Source organism: Bubalus kerabau, chromosome 1 (genome assembly GCF_029407905.1).
Source record: "Bubalus kerabau isolate K-KA32 ecotype Philippines breed swamp buffalo chromosome 1, PCC_UOA_SB_1v2, whole genome shotgun sequence".
NCBI classification, from domain to species: Eukaryota; Metazoa; Chordata; class Mammalia; order Artiodactyla; family Bovidae; genus Bubalus; species Bubalus kerabau.
Window position 1 is genome coordinate 78,204,938 of NC_073624.1, and position 11,859 is coordinate 78,216,796.

Below are 11,859 nucleotides of genomic sequence, written 5' to 3' on the forward strand. Positions count from 1 at the left end.
CCAACACCACAGTTCAAAAGCATCAATTCTTCGGCACAGCCTTTTTCACAGTCCAACTCTCACATCCATACATGACCACTGGAAAAACCATAGCCTTGACTAGACGGACCTTTGTTGGCAAAGTAATGTCTCTGCTTGTTCATAACTTTCCTTCCAAGGAGTAAGTGTCTTTTAATTTCATGGCTGCAGTCACCATCTGCAGTGATTTTGGAGCCCCCCAAAAATAAAGTCTGACACTGTTTCCACTGTTTCCCCATCTATTTCCCATGAAGTGATGGGACCGGATGCCGTGATCGTTTACTGGATGTTGAGCTTTAAGCCAACTTTTTCCCTCTCCTCTTTCACTTTCATCAAGAGGCTTTTTAGTTCCTCTTCACTTTCTGCCATAAGGGTGGTGTCATCTGCATGTCTGAGGTTATTGATATTTCTCCTGGCAACCTTGACTCCAGCTTGTCTTCTTCCAGCCCAGCGTTTCTCATGATGTACTCTGCATAGAAGTTAAATAAGCAGGGTGACAATATACAGCCTTGATGTACTCCTTTTCCTATTTGGAATCAATCTGCTGTTCCATGTCCAGTTCTAACTCTTGCTTCCTGACCTGCATAGAGGTTTCTCAAGAGGCAGGTCAGGTGGTCTGGTATTCCTATCTCTTTCAGAATTTTCCACAGTGATTGTGATCCACATAGTCAAAGGCTTTGTCATAGTCAATAAAGCAGAAATAGATGTTTTTCTGGAACTCTCTTGCTTTTTCAATGATCCAGAGCATGTTGGCAATTTGATCTCTGGTTCTTCTGCCTTTTCTAAAACTGGCTTGAACATCTGGAAGTTCGTGGTTCACATCCTGTTGAAGCCTGGCTTGGAGAATTTTGAGCATTACTTTACTAGTGTGTGAGATGAGTGCAATTGTGTGGTAGTTTGAGCATTCTTTGGCATTGCCTTTCTTTGGGATTGGAATGAAAACTGACCTTTTCCAGTCCTGTGGCCTCTGCTGAGTTTTCCAAATTTGCTGGCATATTGAGTGCAGCTCTTTCACAGCATCATCTTTCAGGATTTGAAGTAGCTCCACTGGAATTCCATCACATCCACTAGGTTTGTTCATAGTGATGCTTCCTAAGGCCCACTTGACTTCACATTCCAGGATGAGACTGTGGCTCAGATCATGAACTCCTTATTGCCAAATTCAGACTTAAATTGAAGAAAGTAGGGAAAACCACTAGACCATTCAGGTATGACCTAAATCAAATCCCTTATGATTATACAGTGGAAGTGAGAAGTAGATTTAAGGGATTGGATCTGATAGACAGAGTATCCTTCTTTTAAGGGATTCCTGCCCACAGTAGTAGATATAATGGTCATCTGAATTAAATTCACCCATTCCCGTCCATTTTAGTTCACTGATTCCTAGAATGTCGACGTTCACTCTTGCCATCTCCTGTTTGACCACTTTCAATTTGCCTTGATTCATGGACCTAACATTCCAGGTTCCTCTGCAATATTGCTCTCTACAGCATTGGACCTTGCTTCTATCACCAGTCACATCCACAGCTGGGTATTGTTTTGCTTTGGCTCCATCCCTTCATTGTTCCTGGAGTTATTTCTCCACTGATCTCCTGTAGCATATTGGGTACCTACCGACCTGGGGAGTTCCTCTTTCAGTATCCTATCATTTTGCCTCTTCATACTGTTCATGGGGTTCTCAAGGCAAGAATACTGAAGTGGTTTGCCATTCCCTTCTCCGGTGGACCACATTCTGTCAGACCTCTCCACCATGACCGGCCCATCTTGCGTGGCCCCACTCGGCATGGCTTAGCTTCATTGAGTTAGACAAGACTGTGATCCGTGTGGTCAGATTGGATAGTTTTTTGTGGTTATGATTTCAGTGTGTCTGCCCTCTGATGCCCTCTCTCAACACCTACCATCTCACTTGGAATGTGAAGACAAAAGAGTCCAAAATGCAGTACTTGGATGCAATCTCAAAAACGACAGAATGATCTGTGTTTGTTTCCAAGGCAAATCATTCAATATCACAGTGATCTAAGCCTATGCCCCAACCAGTAATGCTGAAGAAGCTGAAGTTGAATGGTTCTATGAAGACCTACAAGACCTTTTAGAACTAACACCCCAAAAAGATGTCCTTTTCATTCTAGGGGACTGGAATGCAAAAGTAGGAAGTCAATAAACACCTGGGGTAACAGGCAAATTTGGCCTTGGAATACGGAATGAAGCAGGGCGAAGGCTAATAGAGTTTTGCCAAGAAAACGCACTGGTCATAGCAAACATCCTCTTGTAAGGAGGCCTTACAAATAGCTGTTTAAAGAAGGGAAGCGAAAAGTAAAGGAGAAAAGGAAAGATACTCCAATTTGAATGCAGAGTTCCAAAGAATAGCAAGGAGAGATACGAAAGCCTTCCTCTGTGGTCAGAGCAAAGAAATAGAGGAAAACAACAGAATGGGAAAAACTAGAGATCTCGTCAAGAAAATTAGAGATACCAAGGGAACATTTCATGCAAAGAAGGGCTCGATAAAGGACAGAAATGGTATGGACCAAACAGAAGCAGAAGATATAAAAAAGAGGTGGTAAGAATACACAGAAGAACTGTACAAAAAATATGTTCATGACCCAGATAATCACGATGGTGTGATCACTCACCTAGAGCCAAACAAGCAAGAATAGTTGGATATAAATGGTGTTTCTGGCAGATGGAACAAGTTAAGTTTACCCACTCAGATGGCTGAAGCCTTTTACCAATATTTGTGGGAAGACATTTTAAGGTTTTTACTTGCCTGTTTTTAACTTTTATTTTTAAATGGGGGAAAATTGCTTTACAATGTTGTGTTGCTTTCTGATGTACAACAAAACAAATCAGCCATAATTATACATGTATCATCTCCCTCTTGAACTCAGAATTATTCTTCTCCACAGAAATTTTTAGTTAAAGGTGAAAGATTTATATGATAGAAAGAGAAGCAGAATATTACTTGCCTTTAATAGATAACCTTATGGGGGCTGTGGATAAAATTTTTGGCAGTTACGGAAGTTACAGAAATATCAAGTAGCAGTTTGCTTTTTAAAATCTCTCTCTCTTTTTGTTTGTTTTTTTTTCCAGTCCCAAGCGAGGGTGCTTTAGCCAACCATTTGGATGCTCCATTTCAAAGATATGATAAGATCAATATTTCCAAGGGACTAAGAATCGTAAGTTTTATCTAAGGAGGAAGTCAGGAACATATTTGCCTGTTATCAGAATTCTGGATAAGTACTATAATCTTTTTTATTTTCTTTAATAGTCCGTAGATTAGTTCAATATTTTGTGTGTGTGAAGTGCCTTCCCCAAATACACAAAGATCTGGACCTGGTGGTGTCTGCTTAGAGAGTAAGGGACAATAAATCAAGCCTTTCTGTACATTTCCTGGACCTCTGTCAAAGCAGTTTCCCGACTATCAATATTTACATAAGTTTTATACTTGCTGTGTGCCATCTGTAGTTCTTGACATTTGTTCTCTGATCTTCCCCTCTTAATCTTGTAGAAACAATAAAGACCCCTTATAATGTCTTTATAAAGACAAACTTTCCTGAGACCCAGTGTGGTTAGTTAGATGAAGAAAATGTTGCCTGTTACTTCATGTCTTAGGGTCCTAACTAGTTATTGAGGCAAGCCTGACAGACAACCTGCACCCCTCAAGTGGCAAAAATGAGAGGGAATATTCTCACTGGTTACAAAAGTTCTCAGTACATAAAACAAGAGAAATAGAGATTCTTGTTTTAACGTTTTTCATTCCTATGACAAATGAGAGAGACAAAGGAAAGCATGACTCTTTCTGGGAGGCTAAGAATCAATAACCGTAGGTGTTGATGACCAAAAACAAATTCACAAGAGGCATGATTCAAGATCTATTTTCACAAATATTTTTCTCCTGCCAGTGTGAATTTGGAAAGGAACAGAGAAGGAGAAATTTTTATCCTCCTCTCTTGAATGCACTACAGACAGAGAGCTGGGAGACAGACATGGTAAGAATTCTTACCTTCTGCTGGTCTGTTGTCGATTATCCCATATCTCAACTGCAGTTTGAGGCAAGAGGAGTGTTCTAGCCTTTCCCTGTCCATCCTCATCACTAGAAACTGTACAGGAAGAAACGTGTTTCCTTTTGCCATTTTAAGGTTTTTGTTTGGGTCTCTGTAACAAAAGATTAACAAGAGAAAAGTAAACAAAGTCCATTAACATGCACATCTCATTTATACTTATGAGAAATACTAGTAGGCATAATTCAAAAACATGGCTAGAACTTAGACTTACAGATTATCTTAACCAAAGAACAAGATACTTTTAGAGTAGTAACAAGACAGAGGAAAAGAATGCTAGGTTTCAAGGCTGGCAGATTGTAGGATGATAATAAAAACATTAAAAACTAATACTCAGTAAAGGTTGTTTTATTGACTCTTCTGGTGCTGTCTTGGGGCTGGTAAGAGTCAAGGGTTATTGGTGATTAATATCTGCACAAATTTATGTTCTGCTTTCAGGAAACTAGGGGGAGGGCAGAGAATTTTTCTTGGATTTGCTTCTTTTCAGTTGCCTCAGCTCAAAATAATCCTTGTGCCAAAGAGGAAGATTTTGGGGTGGCATATATGGTTATCCTTCTGTAAGTTTTACTGTTAAGTTATTTTGCTTTACAATGACCCTTTATGTTCTAACATGGAAATGTGAAGTAAGCCATTGTCAGAAAGGAGTTAGGAATGTTGTTCACATGAGCAGTCTGGTTGAACAACATGGTGTGGTGCTACTTACTTATCAGAACACCAGGCAGTATTTCATGTTGTTCTGTGGAAAATATATATATAAAATAATTTTACGTGAAAAAGAAGACAACATAGTGAAAGCACATAAAGATTTAATGAAATTTTAGAGTTAATTTTCAGTTGGATAAAATATTCATTCAGTAATCTTTTTTTTTATAGTTACTCAAATTTGTAATAAAACAAGAGGAAGTTCCTCTTTGGGCTATAGTGCTAATCCCAGTTCTTTCTGAACAAGGTCATTAAGCAATCTCATTTTATAATTTTCTTGCCAGTTAATACTTAGGATATCAGCATATTCCTTTAAACATAAGGAAGAAAACTTTGGTCAGTGGACCAAAAACAGGCCCTGCTTTCCACATGTCACCAAGGGTGGAGCCCCCAAACTGGTCAGAGAAGAGGGAAGTGAAGAGATTTTAAATACCAAGTCCAGCCTGGATATCTGGCTTGTCGGTCAACATGAAGGCTCTCCTTAATCTGGGGCTTCTCCTCCTTTCTGTCACTGTTCAGGGCAAGAAATTTCAGAACTGTGAGCTTGCCAGAACTCTGAAAAGACTTGGATTAGATGGCTATAAGGGCGTCAGCCTGGCAAAGTGTAAGTTAACTATTCCTCCTTCCAAATCGTGAGCCAGGTGTGGAACAGATACTAATAGCGGATGAATAATAAAGGATATTGTGTGAATGGACTTTTCTTATTTCTTTGAGGTTTTGTACATTCACAGTGGTCAAAACATCAATGGTTCCTTTAGAATCAGATGTACCAGGTGAAGGACTGAGGCATGGGAGGGTCAAATTCTATACCATTCTAAGCATGCCAGGTACCGCTATACTCTAGAGCCACTGAATTTGCCAGCTGGCATGTGGAGGCTGACTATAAGATATATTTCAGCACCTGGGATATGTCTGTCAAGCCCTTGGTATTTGACTCTAGCCATTTCCAGTTTGGAACTTGAGTTCTGCAAGCCTGAGTAAGGCAGTGTTTTTCTCATTTTTAATGCCCCTACCATGATGTTGGGCAAAGTTGTTTTTTTTTAATTTCATTGAACTCTTAAAACAGGGACAAAAGGAACCTATTCCCCCTCACTCAATATCTATATAAGGATCCCTGAAATGCAGTATGAAATGACATTTTATTATTCTGACTCCAGTTGATGAATTATTTTTCATTTTCTCCCACAAAATTCAAGATGTGTCCTAAGGAAAAGTGACTGTGTATTTTAGTCCATATTTGTCAGTCATCACTGTATTTTTCAGAGTGAATTCAGACATTTCTCCTCCATAACTATTTTTAAATGAATGAGTAACTGGCTAGAAGGATGGATGGATGACATAGTCTTTCCTATTCTATGACTCTTTTCAGGATTCTAATTTGATATCCAAATTCAACTTTAGGTACCATAAGAAATTTTTTTTTCTCCCAGAAAAAAATACTTAAAATTTTTTTTCCTAATAAAAGTATTTTTCCATTAGCATATGCATATGCCACTAACAGGGCTTTCCAGATGGCTCAGTAAAAAGAAACCATCTGCTGATGCAGGAGACGCAAGAGACGTGGATTTGAGACCTGGGTTGAGAGGAGGGCATGGCCACCCACTCCGGTATTCTTGTGTGGAAAATCCCATGGACAGAAGAGCCTGGAGGGCTACTGTCCATGGGGTTGCAAAGAGTCAGACACCACTGAAGCATCTTCTCTCACACATATACCGCTAATGACAAAATCTACTCAATAACTGTTGATTTTTTTATTCTAGGCTGAATCTTACGTGAGTGATGGGAGCAGGGGAAGGGTAATAGCAATAGAGGAAACATCTATTTTAATATTTTAAAATATGTTACTTGTTTCATTGGTATAAACAAATGTTTTGCTAACAAAAGAATTCTCTTAAGGGCCCTTTAACACGAAAATGTTAAAATATTTTACAAGTAAAACACATCTTTATACTTATAAAATAAGTTGTTAGTAAAGTAGAATTAAATAGAACTAATTATGCTGTGAAGTATAAGTTATGTCGTGTTGCTGTTTATTGCTAATTTTTTTTCAGGGATGTGTTTGGCCAGTTGGGAAAGAAATTACAACACACAAGCTACAAACTACAATCATGGAGACAAAAGCAGTGATTATGGGATATTTCGAATCAATAGCCATAGATGGTGTAATGATGGCAAAACCCCAAGAGCAGTTAATGCCTGTCATATACCCTGCAGCGGTAAGACAGGATAATGTGGAGTGATGGCACAGGACTCACCTGGTTATACCTGTTGGGTTAGTCAAGCTTTTCCATAAACATCTTATGGGAAAACTGGAATGATACTTTAGGTCAAGATTCAATAGAAATAAAAAGGTCTTGAAGGGCTCATCAGGGACCTAAAATAACTCCATCTTAACTTCTAGAAGCTCTTTACTTTGCTCCTCATAATTCCTTAAGTTAGAAATTAAAGAGCTGGTATCATAAAAGCTTGCTGTTTGCTAACATACAAGAGTTTCTGGAGTGACCTATCACTTCATCATAACTGGACATATTGATGCTTTGTAAAGAACAATGCCATTCCTCCTACTTTCCTTGTTTGTAGAGGTTTAGGGATAATTTGGTTGTGTGGGAGTTTGTTTGTTGTTTTTCAATGTACCCTCCTTTATTAAAAAACAAAAGTATTAGTGGCTAACCAAAAAAGAGGAATATGTGTGGTCTTTTTAAAATATAACTTTTACTTTTTATTGTGAAATGTCTTAAATATTTGGAAAATTAGAAACATTAGCATAATAAACAACAATATGCTCATCGTGTACTTTTACAGTTATTTACATTTTGTCATATTTACTTCTTTTATGTATATCATATATATGGGATTGTTTGCTGAGTGATTTTAAACTGATTTAGAAACATTATGACATTTCATTTCTAAATTCTTTGGTTTGCATCTTCAAAAAATCCTGTGCCTGTATAAGCATAATCATTCTAACAGGCTAATTTACAGATTTGTGTAAATGGGGTGAAAAAAGTATTCTATTGAGTTCCTTTTAAAGTAGAAATAACATATGAATCTTTACTGCATAAAATGTTGAAGAAATATTGCAAAACTGATAGTTATATTTTTAAATATTCCAAGTCCTAATAAAAAGATTAGCCTTTAGAATATTATTTTGTATCCAGTTAATTTATTTTATACAAATATTTTGCATTATAGAATAACCTGTGATCATTGAATAGAAATTCTTACTACCAAGAGATGCATGAACACTGGTAACTTTTGGTATCCCTATCTTCTTTCAGAATCTACATGACTCATGTAAATGAATTAAAGCTATATTATGCACATTTGTATCCACAAGCAATGTGTTTCAACATAAAAGAAATTGTACTAAATTTACAGCTTTACAATTTGCTCTTTATTTCACAAACTATTTTTGTTAACAAATACCCATCTTTATTATTTTTTAAGATGAATAGAGTTATACTGTGTAGATATTCTGTAATTTATCAATCTATTCCTTTTTTAACATCTGTTTGTTTATTTTTGGCCATGTGAAGTCTCAGTTGCCACAGGCAGGATCTTCATTGTGCCATGCAGGCTTCTCTCCAGTTGGGACGTGCAGGCTTAGCTGCCCTGCAGCATTTGGCATCTTCCTTCCCCCACCAGGGATTGAACCAGCATCCCCTGCATTGGAAGGTGCACTCTTAACCACTGGGCCACCAGGGAGTCCCTCAGTCTATCTCTCAGGGTTAAGCACTTAGGCTGTTTCCATTTTCTCCTTTTATATAAACTGCTATGAAACATTTTGTATACACATCTTTGGGTACATACCATGATTTTTTTAGGATAAATTTCCATTAGAATTGCTAAGTAAAAAACTCTAGACCTGTTTCTGCTTGTTTGTTTTGTTTTTACACTGCCTAGTAAAAAGAGTCCCTTGTATCACATTAATTAATAGTTCCTGAACATCCACTGACTTTGGTAAATGAGAAACAGAATGCTTTATTTCATACCAAAGGATCCATCAAATGAAGAAAGAGTTTCCCTCCAGCATTCACACAGATACACAGACTCTTAAAAAATAGTATTAGTTGTTCTTTCCTCAGCCTAAGAGAAAGCTGACTTAACCTAAACTTAAAATGAAATTTCTATATTGTTTTCACTTCTCACCACTTCTTTTCCAGCTTTGCTGAAAGATGACATCACTCAAGCTGTAGCAAGTGCAAAGAAGGTTTCAGTGATCCACAAGGTGTTAGAGCATGGTATATTTTTTTTCCCCTTCCAGTTTTACTGAGATGTAATTGACATACAGCACTATAAAAGTTCAGGGTGTACAGCATAGTGATTTTATTTATAGTCATCATGAAATGATTATCACAATAAGTTTAGTAAGCATAGATTATCTCATATGGATACAAAATTAGAAAAATAGAAGAAAAAAATTCTGTGTGGGATGAAAAGTCTTAAAATTTACTCTCAACATCCTTTATATACGTATAACATATAGCAGTGTTAATTATATTTATCATGTTGTATATTGTATTTTGTTGTTGTTTAGTTGCTAAGTCGTGTCTAGTTCTTTCAGGACCCCATGTACCGTAGCCCGCCAGGCTCCTCTGTCCTTGGGATTTCCTAGGCAAGAATACTGGAGTAGGTTGCCATTTACTTCTCCAGCGGGTCTTCCTGACCCAGGGATCAAACTTGGGTCTCCTGCACTGCAGCTGCAATCTTTTGCCATTGAGCCACCAGAGAAGGTCTGTTGAACATCACATCCCTACTATTGTCTTATAACTGGAAGTCTGTAGTACCTTCCACTGCCTTTGTCCAGTTCCTCACCCCTCACCCCACCCTCAAGCCCCACTCTGGATCACCACAAATCTGACCACTCTTCTATGGATTTCTTTGTATGTTTGTGTTTGAAATATAGTGGACCTACATCACTGTGTAGATTAGTCTTTAGAATAAGACTAATCTTATTAGTCTTTAGCTCCTGTTATAGAGCACAGTATGTGTTAAGCACTAAAAAGGAGAGCTGATTCATCCTGCTGTGATGAGAGAAGTGAGGGAATATTCCCAAAGACCATGGTAAAACTGCAGCTTTAGATTTATGCTAAACAGTGTATTACATAGAAACAATATTTTACCAGATTCAGAATCTTACTCTTTTACTACTCATTTTTTTGGGGGGGGGGGGAATTTCTAGAGGCTTTAAGATTCTCCATACACTACCAATACCTTGTCATATCTCGAAATTAGTTTTGGAATTAAGTAAATGTGGACTGCACTTTGCAGTCTGTTGTGGACTGCACAGAACTCAGCATTTGTGTTCAGCATTCTGTGCCCTAGTGAAGGCTTGGGGGAGATGTGAAGTCCTTGATATACATATCTCCAGCTAAACATCAATACTTGCAGCTGTCTATAACTTGTATTTCATGTATTGATAAACTATTTTGTTTTCTCAAAGGATTTGAAGTATCTATAACACAATGAAGATATGTTTCAACCTTCTTACCATATGTTTCATCTTTTTCTACAGGGTATGGAGAAACAAGTGTCAAAACCAAGATCTCAGGAGTTATGTTCAGGGCTGCGGAGTGCAACAGTGGATTTTTCATTTCAGCTCATTTTGTCTCTTTTTGATATTAAGGAAGTAATAGTTGAGTAAAAGGTTACACTACAACTCTTCAAACAAATTATGTTTTTATAGAAGCAGGAGCATGCAGTCTTTCTTCTAAGAGGCTTGACGTTTACCTCACGTGTTTATTATTTAGTATTAGGTCTACAACATTTTTCAGCTTGCTAACAGAACTAATGCTAGTGAATATTTGTCTAAAATCTTCATTATCAAATGTATCTCTAGGACATTCAGTTCTTAATCAAAGAAATAACCCAGACTTAATCTTGAATGATACAAGTACGCTCCAGTATTCAACAAAAATATAATGAGAATCTTTAAACAAATTGATCTTAGGCAAAGTCCCACCTGTGTAGGCATGTGAACCTTCATCTGTTCAGTCAAAAGGAGCAGAACAGTGAGAGCATGGAGTCCTAACCATGGGTGTTTGTGTTAGTCTCTCAGTCATGTCCACTCTTTGCAACCCCATGGACTATAGCCCACCCAACTCCTATGTCCATGGAATTCTCCAGGCAAGAATACTGGAGTGGCTTGCCATTTCCTTCTCTAGGGCCTAACCATGGAATCACCAAGGAATTCCCCTCACCTTGAATTCATAAACATAAATTTAAATGGGCCCTCAAGTCAGCCTCGTCATCTTAGTCACTTTCTGCAATCCTTCTATGTTGGTGTCCCCACTCACCAAAATGACGGTCACTAATTTTTTTTTCTTTTTTTGGCTCTCACTATTTACTTCTCTCTTTTCAAAGTCCCAGCACATATGCCCAACCACTGGCCTTCTGCACCTGCACTCACTAGATTATCTAATCTCATTTTACACTGACAGAACAGAAGCAACTCATACAAGGTTTTACCCTCCTGGCCACCGTAGTAGAGTTCGCGTCTTTCCCTGGGCCCACCTTCCCTTCCTTCCCCTTTATTACTAGGATGCAGGGCCTCTGCTCCAGCCAGTGGCAGTGTCTCCACATGCAGTCCATCACCATACTGCCCTGGTAACCTTGCTTGTTATATAGAACTCTCCAGGGGCTCTACATAACCCTCCTACTGCAATATCATTCTCTGCTCCCTTTCCAGTAACACTTCTGGGGTGAGATATCTATATTCACCCAGTCCATGCTCTTACCTCCCTTTGTCTTTTCATCTCTTCTTAATCTGACTTCTGTCCTCACTCAGCTGAAAACGGCTCCAACATGACTCTTCCCAGGATGCACTGGGGCCAGTTCTAGTGATCAATTGTTTTCTGTTCATCCTACTTGATCTCTCAGTAGCATTGCACAGAGTGAACCACTTCCTATTTCTGAAAAGTTTTTCTTCCTCAGCTCTCCTCCTTTATATTCTGTCTCATTGATGGTTCCTACTCAGCCTTTCTAGGCTGGCTGTTTCTCTGCTGATTGATTTTTAAGTGTTGGAGTGTCCCAGGGCTCAAACCTGCAACCATTTGATACATGTTTTACTTATTCTTTTATT

At 38.2% G+C, this 11,859-nt stretch overlaps 1 pseudogene; it reads left to right on the forward strand.

Moving 5' to 3' along the window:
* The first annotated feature begins 5,246 nt into the window (after positions 1-5,246).
* LOC129649363 (lysozyme C, milk isozyme-like) lies at positions 5,247-10,411 on the forward strand (annotated as a pseudogene).
* The last annotated feature ends 1,448 nt before the right edge of the window (positions 10,412-11,859 follow it).